Raw genomic sequence first — 19247 nt, forward strand, 5'->3', positions numbered from 1 at the left:
CACATTATCCCTATTTGTAGATAAATCAGTTTGTGTGTGTGTGTGCGCACATGGACACAGAGATAAAGCCAGATTTTCAGCCACATGAGGTTTATTTCCCTCTAGTGCGAACAGGTGTGAGCTGGAAAATGTGCTCTCATCCCTGTAAAATCCACTTAAGTCCTGTCATTGTGGGCTCATTGAAACGTCAATAACAAGGTGAATTCTGTCTTAAGGTGGACTTTGAACGTTTTCATTTTGATCTTCTATTGTCACCAGATCCTTAATCTCCTTAAAACCCCCTTTAATACACAAGTTGTCCTGTTGTATGATTTTTCTGTTCATCTGTCTCTGAGCATGTGTGTGTGTGCGTGAGTGCGTGTGTGTGTTGGTGTGCTTGAACCCATAAAGTGACTGTGGAATGTTTGATCAGCGGTTCCCCAGAGTCTCTATCAATCACCGCAGCTCACAGCTGTGTGAACATCTCTACAGATCAGTCTGCTCTGTCCGTCTTTCCATTTGTCAGAGTGTGTGTGACTGCGCGCGTGAGTTGTTCGTGCTGTGTTGTTTATCTTGTTCTGCCATATTTGAACAATAAAACAGGATATGAGATTTGAAACCAATATCCTCTCTTGGTCCTCAATTCAGTCCAGTTGTCCACCATGGTCAGATGTGTGTGTTTGTGTTTGTGTGTGGTACATCTGTCGTACATTTTCACTCACATTAAAAGGGCTGTGTTTTCCTACATGTTTCTGTGGTTGTGGTTGAGGCTGTGTGAACATGTTAATGGACAGTAGCTGAATCCACTAATAGGACTTCACTGTTGGTGGCAAATTAGAAAGCTAAAAGGCAAACTGAGATTTTCATGAAAGCATTTGTTTTTTAAATGTCATATCCATTTGGTTGGAGGACAGAACTTTCAATTAAACAGGCAGGATTTTAAAAAACAACAACTAGCCCTTTTTCATCAATTTTTTTGTTATAAAAATGTAAAAATACGAAGCATCCAGTGCTTTTTAATAACCAAATCCTCCCATTACCTTAAACATTTGCTTCATGGCCAGATTGTGCAGTTTTGTCATTTGACATAACAGCCCTGTTGCCTTCAGAACTGCCTTTATTCCAAACTCTAACCCTCCCCCACACATACACCACCTCCATCAGCCTGAACCATCAGTACAAGGTAAGATGAGTCTGTGCTTTTATGTTGTTTACGCAATATTGTGACCTTACAGTACCATCCCAATGTCACAGCAGAAATCAAGACTCATCAGTCCACCAATTTTCTACTGTCCAGTTTCTGTGAGTCTGTGTGAACTGGAGCCTCAGTGTCCAGTTTTTAGCTGACAGGAGTGGACCAGGCGTCTTCTTCTTCTACTAGACCGTCATGGTTCGATATGCTGTGAGTTCACAGACTCTCTCCTGCAGACCCACGTCTCATCTCTCTCAGCTCCAACCAGACTGACTGTTCTCCTCTGACCTCTGGAATCAACCAGGTATTTTCACCCAGAGATTTTGGACCAGCTGTTAAACGGTTGAACTTAAACCCTAGAGATGTTTGTGTGTGAAAACTCCTGATCAGCAATTTGTGAAATACTCAGACCAGCCCACGTGGCACCTATAACCATGCCACGTTCAAAGTCACTTAAAGGGATAGTTCACCCAAAATTCAAATTTCACTCATTATCTACTCACCCTCATGTTGACTAAGGGCTGGGAGAAGTTTCAGAGTCCTCTGTGCCTTTTCGGAGTTACAACGGGGCTCAACACTGCATGTCCATATGACGGTTGCGAATGGGCCTCACTTTTCATCGTCCAAAAAGACACACCAAAAAAACATCCAAATACCTCCATAGTGCTCGTCTGTAATGTCCCTCTTGTATTGAAGCCCCAACATGAAAAATTGTTCAGAAAAAAAATTTAATTAGTCTATATTTGAAGCTTGTTTGAAGCAGAAGCTCCCAGTGTTGCTCTGCTGGAATCTTGCGCGATTTGCGGAGCCGTGAACTAGGTGTCCACTGTCCATGCAAATCGCGCAAGATTTGTACAGACACAGACAAAGCAGTGAACTGAGACACTGGGAGCTTCTGCTACAAACAAGCTTAAAATATAGACTTATTTAATTTTTTTCTGAACAATTTCTCGTGTTGGGGCTTCAATACAAGAGGGACATTACGAGCACTATGGAGGTATTTGGATGTTTTTTTGGTGTGTCTTTTTGGACGAAGAAAAGTGAGGCCCATTCGCAACCGTCATATGGACATGCAGTGCTGCGCCGAGCCCCGCTGTAACTCAGAGAAGACAGGGAGGACTCTGAAACTTCTCCCAGCCCTTAGTTGACATGAGGGTGAGTAGATAATGAGTGAAATTTGAATTTTGGGTGAACTATCCCTTTAAATCACCTTTCTTCCCTTTCTACACTTGCTGCCATGTGATCAGGGACGGACTGGCCATAGGGCAACATGGGCAAATGCCACAACGGCCGCGTAATGAGGCAGCCGCTGGTTTATGGCCGGCCAACTCTGAAACACTGAAGACACAATAACATTGACATCATGAGTAAAGTGTAGTTCACCAGAGCAGCTCTCTCTATGAACAAGGATTTTGTTCCAGTCTGGGATTGAATCCTTCTGTCAGTGTGCAGTTTTGGTGAACAATGCATTTTCTTTTCTCATCATCATGATGATCACTGATATACTGTATATTATGTTTGTGTAATGTGTGGCCTCTCTCTGTCAAAAATGCCAGGGACTCTTTTTGGTGCCAGTCCGCGACTGCATGTGATTGCATTTGATACTGGCATTAATGAGCTGTTTAACAGGTGTACTGAAATAAAAGTGCATAGTGAGGGTAGCAGAGGTCAGGGAGTAGAATGTGTCAGCAAATGCAGATTCACTAGATTGCCTGATTAGACCATGAAGTTAAGTGACTAATGGGAGACAACTCACACCTGTCTGTTTTCTGTTGGGTAAGATGGAGTTACAGCGAGGTGGCTCCGTCTCACTTCAGCTTGGGTGGAGGTTTAATCAGCCGTGAAAAACATCCATGTATCTGTGTGTGTATGTTTGCATGCAAGGCCTTTACAGCAAAGACACATGGGGGACTTGTCAACTCTATTTCTCCCCTGGGGCTAACTGGTCTGAAAGTCTGAATCAAGGACAGAGGAGGTGGATTAATGATCCTGGTGCAGTGGGATTCCTGCAGGCAACGCTCTGAATGACCATCAGGAGACAGATCTGTGGACAGCCAGTGATAAATGAGTGGATCTTTTGGACCCATGAGCTGTTCTTTGAAATGAAACCGGTGGGACAGAGTGAGTGGACAGAGAAGTTTTGCATAAGCAGGATAAGAGCAGCTAATTTCACCCACATGCAGCATAATGAGCCATTTGACAAACAACAATGACCTTCCTCCTTCTGTTGACATTTAGCAGGTATTGAGCAGAAGTGAAGGAGCCAACCTCAGAGCTGCAGCACTGAGCCTGGAGAGACGCTGAGTAAATACAGAGCTCAGAAAAGAAAAGTGAAGAGCACAGTGTTGCTGTCTTTGTACTTTTCCTTCAGCTCTCTCTCTCTCTCGTATCAATATTAGCTTTTGAATAAGTTAAAAAAAAAAAAGTCAGTGTGAAATGGGTTCATCGGGGTGTTACCAACGTGCTAGCTCTTTTATTTCGCAGCTTCCCTCAGAATGTGAGAATCCACTGAGTTGCATATAGTAATGCTGCATATCTGATGGTGTGCCTCAGTCATCTGCTAACCTGTGTGTGATATAGTGGCGCACATTCACCGTGATTCATCAGAACTCGAGGAGACCTAACAGCTTGCCAGCTGTGACTGTCAAAGGCATCGTGATTTAAGCAGAGACAGGGCTGGAGGAAGGACGCAAGGATGGATAGATGGATGGATGAATGGATAGATGGATGGATGGAGGGCAAATTCGTAATCGCCTGACCTGACTGAAGTGATCTGGGGATATACTGTAGATAGCATTGTCTGAAGATGGAACTCCCTTTACAGCCCATCACTTGGTAAATGGTTTGCTCTGCTGTAGGCCTGATGCATGGAACAGCAAAGATCACACTACAGAATGTAAATGTATCACTTCATGTTTGTCTCCTGTGTGGCTGCATGGCCGCATACTGATACCTCCATCTGTAGTAAAGTGTGGTGAAAGATGAAAAGAAACTCCATTACCCCACTAATAATATTCATCTTTAGAATGTTCAGCTGTAGATGAGTGTACCCTTCAACTATTGGAGACAAATGGACACAGAGGACTTTTTAAAAATGTATTTTTTCACAGCCTCTGAGTCAGTCTGGCTGTTACATTTTCATCACGTAATCAATGTGTTTGACTGCAACCCCTGAAATTACCCCGAGGCTGGTGGTTTCATGTTTGGCCTTGCGACTGCTTCACCAGGAAAATGGAAAAAATAGAAAAAACAATCTGCATCACGACAGAAAACGCCTATTAGCCCCTGTTAGTGGTTCACACCCACTGGGTCTCATTGGGAGTGAAAATCATTAATGTGACTGGTGATGAATATTCATGAGGCCCATCACAGGACCACGTGTGTGTTTCTTCTTTAAAACTGATTTAGAATACTAAGACATTTATTAGAGTAGAACGTTTCTGTTGTTTATTGTCCATTTCAGCTTTAACATTACAGCATTAAAGTCGGCCATATTACTCTAAATCATCTCAAGACTGGTATTTGAATGTTTTGCCAAAATATATCTATTATGTCAACAGATGATATTCCTCCAAATATCAAGCCATGTGATCATCCAGCTAATTAGACTCATTTAGTGTTTCACCCAGTGAAATGTCAGAGCAGCAGCAGCAACACATCTGTTTCCCTGAGGCCTCCTATGAGGAACGCTTCTATTTTGCACAAGCACAGCACAAGAACTTATTTCTATTTTATACCTTAGGTTTTATTTGTGTGTGTATGTTTTTTTGTACAGGAAAACAGTCAGGACAGCTGAGTTCAAAAACACAACCATTAAAAGGACTGTTTCATCTGAGGACAGACATGCAGGACATAATTGGATCTCAGATCTTGAAAAGGACGTAGTACAAACCATAGTACAAGAAAATAGTCAAACTTGACAAGTATCCATACAAGTCAGTGGTCTATGGTGTGTTGTGCCGTTTGTTTGCATGTTGGTGAGTATACTATGTGAATGTGTGTGTGTGTGTGTGTGTGTGTGTGTGTGTGTGTGTGTGTGTGTGTGTGTGTGCTCTCTGAAGCCCACAGGGTTGTTCTCTACTTTTGCTCTGAAAGACAAAATATCATCCTGGCTTTCTTTTCTTTTTCACCCACTTCTCTCTGTCTATTTTTGTCACAGTTCATGGCTTCTGCCTTTCTGAACACATGTGTGTGTGTTTTTGTGTGTGTGTGTGTGTGTGTGTGTGTGTGTGTGTGTGTGTGTGTGTGTGTGTGTGTGTGTGTGTGTGTGTGTGTGTGTGTGTGTGTGTGTGTGTGTCTGAGGAAAAAAAACTGTGAGAATGTATAATAAGACTGTATAGCCTACCGTGCAGGCATGTCTGGTCAGCTTACTATTACTCACCACCTCACAGATCAGACTTTTTTTCTCATATTTCAGTGGATACACACCACACACACACACACACACACACACACACACTGCAATATCCATAATAAACATTTTAAAATAGAAACCACCTGACTTGGGGTGTGGGCTGAGAGCTGGCAATTATCGCTATAATAATTTTAAGAAATTAAAGGGCAGGCAGAGGGAGGGGGAGTGAGAGTGTGATGAAGAGCCTCGACTGCAAGGTGACTCAAACATGACTGGAATATGAACAAGCCACCAGCACCACCAGCACCACTAACACAGATCCAGTGAATCTATCAGGAGGAATGATGTTCTGTCTCTCTGTCATCCAGATTACAGCTCTTTTTACACCAGTAGGAGCAGAGATTAGTGTTCAACTACACAGCTCAGATGATACCATCATTTTATCCACACTTATCCTGGAGTGGTTGGACTTGGGAACAGAACTTAAACTATTTAATGTGCGAAATGTGTTTGGAAGTGAATGCATGTAGAAATAAACCAACCTAAACAAACCCTAATGAAACATATTAGAGGTTTCTGCTTAATCCCTTTAGATATACATTCAACAAATGTATTTCCCAAACCCTTTTCTCTGTAATGTACTGTACTACCAGTATAATCTGATTTATTGGAATGCTAGGCCACTTGAGGTTAGGCTATGTATTTAGGCTACTTCTAGTGTATTTTAGGAACATGACTCACGATTTACTCATACATCTGTTGTCTTGTTTCTACATTATTATTATTAGTAGTAGGCCCTGTTAGTATTAGTGTTAGTAGTATTATCATCAGTTTACAGTTTAGGGTTAGGGTTAAGAAGGAGGTGCTTGTAGCATTTCAGCTTCAGCTTTACCCTGGCCTGTCTTTATGCTGTGCTAAGCTAGGTTAAGCTAACTGGCTGCTGCTGTAGCTACATTTAAGTCTCACCAGTAAATGAGCATTTTTCCTAAATGTCAAACTGTTCATTCAATATGATGCATTGCCTTGGTTAAAACACCACACACTGCGCAGTAGTGTTAAGGTAATTAAAACTAACTTCAATAAACTGCAACATTAACACAGCGCTTACACAAACATTTCTCCCCAACGATTCATTAATATATTTATTTCCACAACCACAAGTCATTCTGCGGCATAATGGGTTTTTCTTCCTCATAACACTTGTGTGTGTGTATGTGGTTTTTTTTAGATTAATAATTTCATGTGAACAAAAGTACTTGTACAGTGTGGTATGCTATTATCTTATTTTAAGGTTACATGTCACCGCAGTCAAAGTGATTTATAACTGAATAAATTGTGTCTACTGCCTGCAGCTGTGAAAAACTACTGTCACACACACACACTGCACACACACAGCCTGACAAACTGTAATCACACTTTCCCAATGGCCTCAAAAGCCATTTTCTCTTCATTTACCGATAAACACTGGTTGGCAGGTGATGTAACACACATATACATTCACAGTTTTGTAATGTTTTAGGAACAAAACCAAGTAAACTTGGATAGTAGTAAGCTGCAGTGGTATGAGCAAGCCAAAAAAAAGACTGTAGCACTTCACTCTGCCTGGTTTTCACACTGACTCAGAGGTGGCCTGGTCAATCAGACTTTGCAGTTGTTGTTCATCATGGATGTAAACATGCAAAATCCGCAGCGCTTCCTTTCAGAGAATCAATGTTTTCTCTGTGAAGGCAACCGTGGGTTTCAGTCAGCGTTGTGATTTAAGTTCAGGTTTAGTGATGGCACAGCTGGTTCGGTTTTGTCTCAGCGGAGCCTGGTAATCAGCTCGCCCTCCATCACAGCACTCCATTATACATGTACACACACAAATGCACAATAAATTAAGCACAGAAAAGCACAGCAGCGAGTCGAAGAGCACAAACGTGGGTCCTGACAAGCAGCGATCAGTTTAATGCAGTGAGTTTTTCCATCCAGCAGTAGGAAAAGGCTGCTGGTGAGGCAGGTTGTGTGAGTGGGCAGGGAGCTGCACTGTGGAGCTCAGAGGGGAGCAGATAAAGGAGAGTGCAGGGTCACAGAGGTCAGGAGTTTTTCTTTTTCTGTTTGTCTGAGCCGTTTCAAACCGTTACGGAGGATATGAGGATGTCCTCAGTGACAGCTTCATAAGGATGAAGGAGGATGTTATGACTGAAGGATGCTTTTGATCATCTGTCTGAGGAAAATCTTTGCTTTTTTATTTATTTTTTTAAAGATGGATGTCAACAGCCTTTGTTTTGTTTCATTTTGTAGTTGTTTTCTGTGGATAACAAAGTACAGCTTTATATACAATTTATTCAACCAGTTTTACACAGCAGCACATCAAATCAAGTATAAGCATTATTCATGTCCATATTAAAAATATTAAAGCAGAAGTAAGCGATCCGGTCGTTCTGGCTAACTTCTTATCAGCAGATGGAGTTAGCAGTCCCCGCCCTCGTCCCTACGTCACCACATTCACGCGCATCCCTTGGCTTCACACACAGAGAGGACCGCCCCTTTATGCCGTTCTCTCTCCTCATTGGATAAAGGTTGTAGGATACAAGGAAAGTTTTCTCCTCGGCTTACAGCAGAGCAGAGTGACTGACAGACCCGTGTTTCAGACCAAACCCTCTATATAAGTGATTGCTGTCGGAAGATAGAACTATTTAAGACTTATATTAACACAAACATTCCACTTACTTCTGCTTTAACACATTATATCAAAGTGCACTGATGAGGTTGTCCAGCCTCTTAAAGCTATAGTCATCAATCATTTTGACATGCATTTGTTTGAGTAATAGCCATTCAAGGTATTTTCAATTGCCTCTAAATAATAATAACAATATCTTAATCTATACTCAAAAATCATTGAGGGCTGCCCCTAATTTACAACAATGTCAGTCATGATTAATTGAAGAAACATCATGCAGACAGACAAATCAATTAAAACATGTAAAACCAGAAGCTGTAACGTAAAGGTTTGTGATCATTGATATAGACTGGGATTTCATTTGCGTGGTGATGTCTGTGAAGAGTTCCAGGTGGTTGGAAACTAAAAGCAAATCGTCCAAGCTCTTCGCACTTGAGGGACTCGCAGTGAGTCATGAGCCAGTCATGAGACCGAGGCTGATATGAGCACCAGTGGAGCACTGAAGTGATATAAGATGGCAGCTTCCCAATAAACAGCTTAAAGATAAACAAACACCGGTCTATCACGTCTCTCAGACCACCCAGAGTTTCCACACAGGATACACTGACGAACACTGGAAACATTACCACTAATAAACCTAAAGGCACAGTGATGAACGGCATCAGAGTGTTTTACAGTGCAAGCAGAGGCACGTCTGTAAATCACATCACCTTGATACACAACAGAGAGAAAAACTGCCTCAGCTATCAGCTATCATCCTCTGTAAAAACAAGATGGCTGGATGGGAGTTTGTCATCTGTCCAAACATCGAGGTGTTTAATTTCTCTAATGCTCAGCACTGGATCCTTGCAAAATGGAAATATTAACACCACTGAACCGAATAAAGTTGATTTTATGCAAATTCAGTATGTTAAAATCATTAAGGAGAGAATTGAGTATTGCAATATGTATCATCCTTATGGCAATTAGTTAAACATGAAGTAAAATCATGGATTGTAAAAAGAACTGGACCTAGCACTGGACCTTGTGGAACACCCTCAGGTAACTCAGGGAAAACATAAAAGCAAGTGAATTCAAACCATCAAATCAACTGAATGTTTTTTCCATTTAAGTCATTAACAATGTTATTCAGTGAGTGGTGTCAGAAACAGTCACAGACCTGGAACTGGACTGATGTGAGAAATTCCTTGAGCTGACAGTTTACACTTGACTCTAGACTTTAAGTTAAACAGTATAGTTTAGATGTCAGTCTGTATTTACTTGTATCACTCCCATCTCCACCATGAGCAGTTTTCCACGCTGAGATCAGCACTGGTGGAAACAGAAAACCCAGAGTTATTTGATTTGCAGTTAGAGGAGCAGTAGACAAAGAAAAAATATATCCTGATTGTCCTCAGAAGTGAAAATCTCAGGATTAATGGCTTGTAGAGGCTTAAGAACTAAGCTGTAAGACTTGAAGTTGCAACATAATCATGATTAATTTAAAAATAAAGATGGTCACTGCTTGTCCTCAAAATTGTGACCAGCCACTGCAAAGTGTCTCCTAAAGCTGAAACGATCTCACCATGATCTCATCATCAGACTTCACATGAGCAGAATCACTACTATAATTTAGCACCCTCCTGCATTTAGCAAGTAATAATGAGATTCAGCAGATTATCAGATTGCTTTTTAATCTTGTTAAATGAAGCCCAGTGGGACGCCTCTTTGGTTTGTCAAACAAGGAGCCGAGCTTTGTTGTGTGAGATTTAACAATGGATGATTGGTGTACACTGTAAGTTCATGGTCGGTGTCTCCAGAAAATTAAACATATCAGAACAAACCTGTGAGTCTGGTGACTTCTTTAAATCAAACTGTGCAAATCCACCAGCGCCAAGACAGAGTTTTTAAACAGGCTGTGCAGCTGCATCATCAGATCCTGATTATGTAACACGGAATAATTCAATGACGCATGCTCACTGTGATGGATTGCTTATTTGAAAGAACGTTTTTTAAAATCCGAACAGTTGACTGGAAGGTCAGAAGCCGTCAAAAAGTGGCACCATGCTTCGGCAGCAATGTGAAATATGAGAGAGTCATTACAAAATATTTGAAATAATTGAAAACCTTGTCTGCAACAGTGAATGTCTGTGTGTATATGTGGTTATTATGGCTTTATGGGATGAGCACAGACACTGAAAACAGGAAGGAGGTGGCACACAAAGAGGAAGCTGGAGATTTATTGATGATTTGCCTTTTGCCTCTTGTTGTCCGTCAGATTGTCTGTTTAATGGCCTCACACTGAGACTCATGTTGACTCGTGGGTTTTAATCGCTGCAATTTACATGGTAGGGAAATGTCACCGGCCCTTGAGTGTTTGTGAGCAGCAGATAGAGGGTCGTCTGTTTCTTTGATTGGTTCTTGATTTGATTTTAAAGCTCTGATGTTTTGTTCTTTTATGTATGCATGCAGCTTTTGGTTTAGAAATACAGACATGAACGATTGATCTGAAATAATAATTCTGCTCTGCTATGCTTTGCCTCCGACAAGAAAAAGTCAGCGTGACTGATGAAAGCTGCTCAAAGAGTTTGTTCTTATTAGCAAGATGCACATATTCAAATGTACCCAAACATACCCTCCCACGCAACACACACACACACACACACCAGAATCTGTAGATATAACTGTTGACACAAATGGGCAAAGAGAGCACCCACAACCACAAGTGTTTACCAGAGTTTACCAAACACACATACACATGGACAGCAGACTAACACACCCCAGTCGGGCTGTGAAATGTGTTCAGGCTTTGTTTTGGTCAGAGAGAAGCTCAGCAGCAAAGATGAGACTCTGAGGACAGACCAGACGGAGACACCAGGGTAAAGACTTGATTCCCTGTCCCTTCACTTTGTCTCTTCATCCTCATGTTCCTGATCTCTGTTGCTTTCAGCTCAAACCCAGCAACAGAGTGGAGGAGGATTTTGTTTTCCATTCCCTTAATCATTGATGATGAGGATGAGGACGACTCCACTCCCTTCATCGCCACAATGCTGATTACCATCTGGCCCCACACACACACTGGAATGCATGCACATGCTGCTGAGCAGGTGGGACTCTTTCAAAATGAATCAAAGAGAATTGGAAATGGTTTACAGTCACAGAAATTAGTCACTGACACTCACAGCAGTGAGGACTGACTGAGTGTTTACAATGAAACATTTGAAATGGTCTGTCATTATCTGCTGAGCACTGTGGGCCCAGATGGAAATGTGCAGCTCCGTGATTAAGGCGCTGGTCACTGTGTCCTTCAAAATTAAAGCTTTCCTTTTGTTCTTGAATCTCTGCTCTGTTCTATTCATCCCCCACATTCACAGTGGGGGTCATTCAATTCTATAATAGTTTAATGGGCAGTGTTTTTTTTATTACCAGTGCATAAAAGTTATTTAAAGTTTTGGAAAACAGCAGCTGTGATCAGCTGGAAATGCAGCACTGACAGTCAGCCAACAACTCAAATGCAGCTGCAGCTGAAGTGAATTTGTATGGAAATGATAGATTGTGGCTGCTGATTTGCATATGCAAAGTAACATGGAATCTGTAATAAGACTAAAATCTAGGCCAATATAAAAACCCTACAAAGTGCTTGAGACCTGTTTTCTCAACCAGTGCCTCACTATCAGCAACAGTCACATTAAACAGTTCTGGTTATTTCTCCCAAGACATTTTGATATTTTTGGTTTTGCCTGAGATCCTCTCACTGTGCACCAAACACACACACACGCACACGCATGCACTTGAAGGACAAAGTCATATTATCCTAAGTCTACCTGCCAGGACCAAGCTCAGGAGGAGTGTCTTCTGGAGAAGTCCATGGAGAGGTTTGCGTGTCCCTGTGAACTTGAGTCCTTTGTTGTCTGGTGCAATGTGCTCATGCAGGGTCTCCCATGGCAACTTGTCTTCAGGTGAGGGGCCCGACAAAGAATGTTTCAAGAAAACCTCATGAGAAAAGCCAGACAGGAAGAGGTCACCCTGCTGGAGGAAGTCCAGGACCCAGTCTGTAACCAGACCCAGCAGGGGGCTCATCAGCCAGCGCCTGGTGGCTACACCAAGGTGCTACTGGTTGGATGTGGTGGGCTGACCTCAACCTAGAGCCTCTGTTGTGGATCCAGACCCAGACTCCTGGAGGAGCTGGACTTTGTCCATGTCACCCACTCACCCACAACCTGAACATTCTCTACAATACACACCCATAATAATCTCAACATTTCTCCCAAAAATGATCATGATCATGATCATTCAACAGGGATGAGACTTGTGTCTACATTTACATACAGTTTAAATGGACTCTCTATAGGTGAAAGTATACTGAAGCAATATGTTTGATTGATCCTCCTCAGCCTGAGGTGTGTCAGTCGTCACGGCAACCTCTGAGCCTGAGGCCAGAACCACAGCTGAGACCAATTCATTAATCAGGGACTCCTCTGACTCCTATCTCCCATACATTTATATCAAGTCTGTGTAAAACAAAAGCACACACACACACACACACACACACACACACACACACACACACACACACAGTCCCAATGAAGCTGCGTTTGGAGTTTCACTGATGTAAAAAAAAAAAAAAAACCTCACAGACAAGTGATTTTGTTAGTAACAAAGTAGTAATACTTACATAAAATATCCAGAAACTTCTTGACACCGTGCAAGGATCCCCCCCCCCCCCTCTCCTGACGTCCCTTCTCTGTCCTCCGTCATCCGTCTCTGTCCTCCACACTCATCCTCATGACTGTGCAGTAAATGATAACCATGGTTGTATTTGCCTCCTCTCTGGCACCACTGTCGTGTTCGCTCTGTTCTTACCTGGCTGCACCTCTGGCATGATTTTCCAACATGGCTCAGAGAGTTCAACACACAGCTTTTCCTCTCACTTTTACAAATCTCTCTATCTCTCTATTCCTCTCATCCTCTTTTCTCACCTCTGCTCTCCCCTCATCACCCTCCATCCTCTCCTCTGTCTCTGTGCTTCCTGTCGAAGAATAAAATTGTTGGACGAGATTCAGAGTGATGGGGTTAGAAGACCATCATTCGCTCAGACACACACACACACACACACACACACACACACACACACACACACACACTCTCGCTGTCATATACTTTCAACAAAGCATGGGGACACACTCACTTCCCCCCGGATTCACCCGGTTACCGTGGCAACCCCAGATGAGGAAATGGAGTGCACTGTGTCTATGTTTGTGCATGTGTGTTGAGCTGAGAGCTTTTCATTGAGCTGTAATTGAATGTGAAAGAAGTGTGCAATAGTTTACAAACATGAGCGTGTGTGTGTGTGTGTGTGTGTGTGTGTGTGTGTGTGTGTGTGTGTGTGTGTGTGTGTGTAAGGAAAAAAAACAAAGAAAGGAAAACAAATTATTTTCAACATATAACATAACAAGAAACTTTTCTAACTGGTCAAGTGTGTTAGAGATAATGTTATTTAGAAAGTGATCGTCATCATACACTTTAGGCTAACTTAAGTGATAGATAAAGCTATACGCTGACGGTGACAGTACTTTCATGACATTCTACAACAGTTGTTGAGAGATTTCTCTTTGAGATAAAAAGGTCAACTTCAGGACAAATCAGGGCAACAACAAAAGTCAGCAGCATTAACCCATAAGGACCCACGGTGACACGGGTGTCACACTGCCTTCAAGTGTCCTGGAAAGCCCCTTACACATATTTATGTTGAACTTTTAACTCATAAAGTCCCTAAGCGACATCTACTCAACATCCTGGTGCAGTCACATGACTCTCTGTGAATCTCTCTATCCATGACAACATTTCCAAGATGGTGGCCAGCAGAGTTGGCACATTTCACAGAGGCAGCTACTTTTAAAAAGCTTGCTTTCTGTCAATAAAATAAGCCACCACCCATTTCACAATGCAAATCCTTTTATAACATGTCCCTTGTTGTATTTAACCTGTTCTGACCTCATTTTTTGAAGAAACTCATATAAAACAATTTAAGAAAATATTGCTGTGACATATACGTCACATCGGGCTAAGGCCTTAAAAAAGTCAGGAAAAATACCATGTGACGCCTATGTCACAATGAGGAAAATGGGAAAGAACTGCTCAATTAAATTAGGTGATTCAGGTATTTTGAATTAATATACTCTATATTGTTCAATTTAAAACATAATTTAAAAATGTTAACATAAAAATAATGTCAAATTCAATCAATATTTAATAAAATGATATATCAGTCCGGAAATTGAACCACAGATTTAGCAGAGACACTCTTCTCAGTAAATGAACAAGATTTTAGTATCCCATGCTGGTCCCATATTAATGTAATTATGCTTTTTTGCTGTATTTTCTGTAACAAAATAGGATACAGTGTTCAGGATGCACTGACGATCATCAGACGTGCAATAGATGTTGTATACAGAACAACAAATACAGCAAAGAAGAATGAGAGTTTACATAAGAAAATATTAGGAAACAAATAAGAAAAGTTAACTCAGTCAAACAGTCATGGACCAGGTTTGAGACAAGGGTTCTGGACTGCTGTACTGATGGGAGAGAGGGTCCCATGTGGTGCATTGTGAGAGAAGGACGTTTTACCCAGCTCAGTTCTGACGAATGGAATATGACCCAACTATCAGTTCTGTGAGTGGGTACCAATGTTTTGTGATTTCATAGTTAACAGAGATGATAAATAAGGAGACAATAACTGTGACAGGGCTTTAAAAATGGATAAAAACCAATGCTGTTTTCCCCGTACTGTCAGAAATGACCAGCCGACATTTTTTTAAGAGTGCCGTGATTAGTATTATATGAATCATTGGAAATGAAATGTAAAGCTGAGTGGTAAACAGCATCCAGGGGAATCAAAGCGGAACTAGCAGCTCTTCCATAGATGTCATCTCCATACTCTAAAACAGAGAAAAAATAGTGTCTCCAATTTTTTTCCTGTGGTGAGTAGGAAAACTGTGCTTATTTCTGTATAGAAAGCCAAGTATTGTTCTTAGTTTAGCAATGAGGGTGGTGATATGGTGCTTAAAATTAAGACAACTGTCCATCCAGATGCCAAGGTATTTGTAGTTGGAAAGAAAATTGTGGTTGCACAGCTTTTAAGGCTTCAGTAACTGGTTAAAGCCTTCAATATGAGGCAATATTCGCATTTCTATAGTGTTTGCCCTTTTTTGTTGTGAAACTTGTCTTAAAAAGGTGTTAATAGTAACCAGCAAATTTGTAATTTTGATATATGTTATGGAAATGCAAATAAAAGGTCAAATTTGTGTTACAGAGCAAAAGAAAATGTTAAGCCCATTTATTTTCAAGTGAAAATTTAAGATACCAAAAACGCCCGATGTGACATATATGCAACATTCCAGATCTCTGACAATAGGTGGCGCTATTTCAAAAAAAACTTCAAAAATGTGTTCCATGCATTCCACTTGGTCTGTGTTTCACCCCACTTAATTTTCCTTCAAGGATAAATGGGTCTGGGTTCTTATGGGTTAATCCCCTGGCGGTCATGAATGTGCTTTTTAATGGTGATACATTTGTGATAGCTGGAATATCATTATAAGAATGAACCAACCCTAATGGACCACTCTGCCAGCCATCAACACATGTTATCCCAGCTGAGCTATATGAAAAAAAAGAAAAGAAATATTGTTTACATCTTTCAGCGCTGCATGTTAGGCTTAGATACACTGTACGGCATACAGTATGTATTAAAACGAATCCTATCAATTACCTTCACAAAACAATATTCAATGAATTTCAAGGAACCTCTGATGAGTTTGTGAAGGAGTGCTCAGTGTGTATTATAGCGGTGAGTGGGAGGCAATAATCTACATAGAGCTCATTCAGTTCACCAAGCATTTCCTCAAACTGAATTTATTTCAGCGTTGCTCACTGCTCTCTCTTTATCTTTTTTTAAATGCCAATTTTATTTTATGATCATTCAGTTGGAAACAATTCAGTCACTGACACTAACAATGATAAGGAAGATCTACTTCTAGGCATAAGGCCTTTAAAGCTACAAATAGCATGGCTTTCTCCACAATATATATACTTGTTTTTACTTTTTCTGTTTTTAAATGTTTTTTACCATAAGAGAAATTGAAGATCACCAATACCTTTTTGATTATGGGTGTTCTTTTTTTACAGGTTGTTTTCTGTTTTACTTTATTACAGTATTGCATCCATAGAAAGGCTTCACCTCAGAAATACTCTATGGCTACTGCTCTGAGGTTCTTGTTAGTTATGGTTTTACATTTCCAAGATTTCCATTTCAAAGAGATACAGGTTATTGTATCTAGTTTTAACAGGGGTATGGTCATGGTTTCATGCTGTTTATAATATGCATGTCAAATGTCAAAGAACATCATGTACAGAGGAGCTTTTGTCCCGTTTGGGTTGAAATGACAGATAAAAAGAGACACAAACAGTATTAGGCATGAATTAAATGGGATCCGTTCTGTTCTGTTCTGTTCTGGGAATGTGCACAAAATACATCACCCAGTAAAAAGGAATAAAGCCAAAATAAATTGCATGTCCAGAATCAATACACAATGACACATTCACCAGCCCATCTGCAGCTTATAACACTTATATACTGCTATACTAAATTTAAACCGGGGCTTCCCACGCAACACGAGCAGAGCTGAAACAGAAACACACATATGCAGCGACAGCTTTACCCGACCGTACTGTGATATCAGACTCTCCGAGCATCCGCATCCCACAGACCTGCATGTTGCCACGTTACATTTAGGGTCAGTTGAATGGGTAAGCCACAGGCCCAACAGTGCATACGCTGACCTACATCTCAGGCCTTATAGAGAGAGATCATGTGATGAGTCATACACACACACACACACACACCACACACATAAAGAAGAAAGGGATTAAACGCCCAGAGTACAAGGCATTAGTTGTGATGTGATTAAGTCACGGTTGACCTAGTATGCATGAAACTTAAATGAGGAGGAATAATGATAACAGGCTTAATGTCTGGAAAACCAAAATCAATTTCTCTCAACAACCACAGGCCAGAACGACGAAGAGCTGAATCTGCACTGTCATCAGGATGAAAACCACCAGAGATGCTCAGGTCTCTGATGTACAGTAATTACATGTCAGGTTGTCGCTTACAGCTGACCCGCTGAAGACGTAATGTAATTGAGTGTGGATGAGGAGGAACAATTTGATGGTAAACACAAATGTTTCCTCAGAGTTCAAATATGGTGATGAGGGGGAATAAGAAATCAGAATACTCTTCAACCGAGGGTGGAGGGACACTCCAGGCTGTGCAAGGATCTTTCCAGGGAAGACTTGATCAGGAGGCGAAGTGCAAAGTGCTCACACTCATGAGGAAACTTAATGGTGAAATTTCTGTCACATCCTGACACCAAGATTTGGTGAACGTACTTGATTTTGCACGTCAGAAATCACCAGAAAAAGGAGTTTAACCTGCACAGAAGCACAAATACACTTAGCTCTTAGCTCTTGTAACACAACAGAAGGGTATAAACATATAACATATATTTTTGTGCCATCAAAGCAAAGTTTTAAAGGGAACATATTATGCAAATATCACTTTTCGAAGGCTCTTATATACTGTATTTAGGTGTTTGTCTTGTCTTGTCAAAATGTGAGAATTGACAAAATAATCTGTAATTTTCAGGCTCCCTAGTTTGAAATCCATGTGGTTTTATGAGCTGCTCCCTCAGGTGTCTGACAATGTAACTAGTTTTCCCAATTTGTATAATCCCACCCCTACCTGGTACCAGTAGAAGGGGCGGGGCAAGCAGTGGTTCATTTGCATTTAAAGGGACAGGCACTTAAACCAGCCGTTCTGAACAGGGCTGTTTTGAGAGGATGAAAAGAGCTGTGATGTTTGATCCTTGGGGGATTTTGAACAAAGGATCATGTCACAGACATGTCTTTAAGACACCTGGGAACTATTTTAATTTGTGGAAAAGGGGCAGAATATGCCTCCTTTAAATCTCTTGTGTTTTGTTTTTGAGCTGTGAATTCAGGTTGGCACAAGCAGCTGGTGCAGATGTGTCAATCAGATGAGTGTCAATGTCGTCCAACTGGCACTTGGGCAAATCCACGACTGACACTCAGATGTGAAAGTTTCAGCCAGTGATGATGGTAAAAGTTATTTTCTGGCTCTTTAATGTCTCTTTGCTCACATCTGACACTCCAACAGGTTTTGGGAAAATGAGACTGTGAAGCATCATGAGTGCCTCACTTCTCGAGCTTGCTATAATACCCCAAGGGACCACTTTAATTATAATTTGATTTACTGACCCAACAAAAATGCCCCAAGGATTTTGAGTCTGGAATCAAGTCTCTCTCTCTCTCTCTCTCTCTCTCTCTCTCACACACACACACACACACACACACACACACACACACACACACACACACACACCATTAGTTTCATTGCCAATGGTAAAATGGCAAAAGTCCCAGATACAACTCATCATCAAAATGTTCTATTCATGCCTCAGTATCCTTGGCTCAGTGCTGGGCTTTCCAAAATGTAATGCATGGCTCAGAGTAGAGTTTTTTTTGAGAGACCTCTCTTGCAAAGAGACCAATAGGGTCCCTATCATCACTCTCTCTCTTTCTCGCTGTGTTTTAGAAAATGACTGTGATTACTGACAGCAAATGTTTGACTCCCCCTACTGGTGTCACTCTCCTGTGCTGTTATATCACATTTTGCACAGCACAGCAGGTTAGCACATGTCTCTCTGAAACTGGATCACGTAGGTCATGACCGGCCTGAGTGTGACTCACCTCAAGAAAAGAGTGATTCCAGAGTGTGAGATATGAGCGTTGGCTGCAGTGACAGAGACATGTGGTATTCACACACCCAGAGAAACAACAGGATGAGATTCTCAGAACAACACAAACAAAACAAGAGCCCAGGACTGAGGAGGTGTCGTTGGGTGGAGTCGTGCAAAGAGGGACAGATTATGGGACAAACTTTCCATGGAAAAATGCAAATAAAATTGGGCCTGATTTTCTGTAATTCTCCCTTACATCTG

Source organism: Trachurus japonicus, chromosome 24, assembly GCF_045865225.1.
Source record: "Trachurus japonicus isolate A0001 chromosome 24, Traja_1.0".
Taxonomy (NCBI): Eukaryota; Metazoa; Chordata; class Actinopteri; order Carangiformes; family Carangidae; genus Trachurus; species Trachurus japonicus.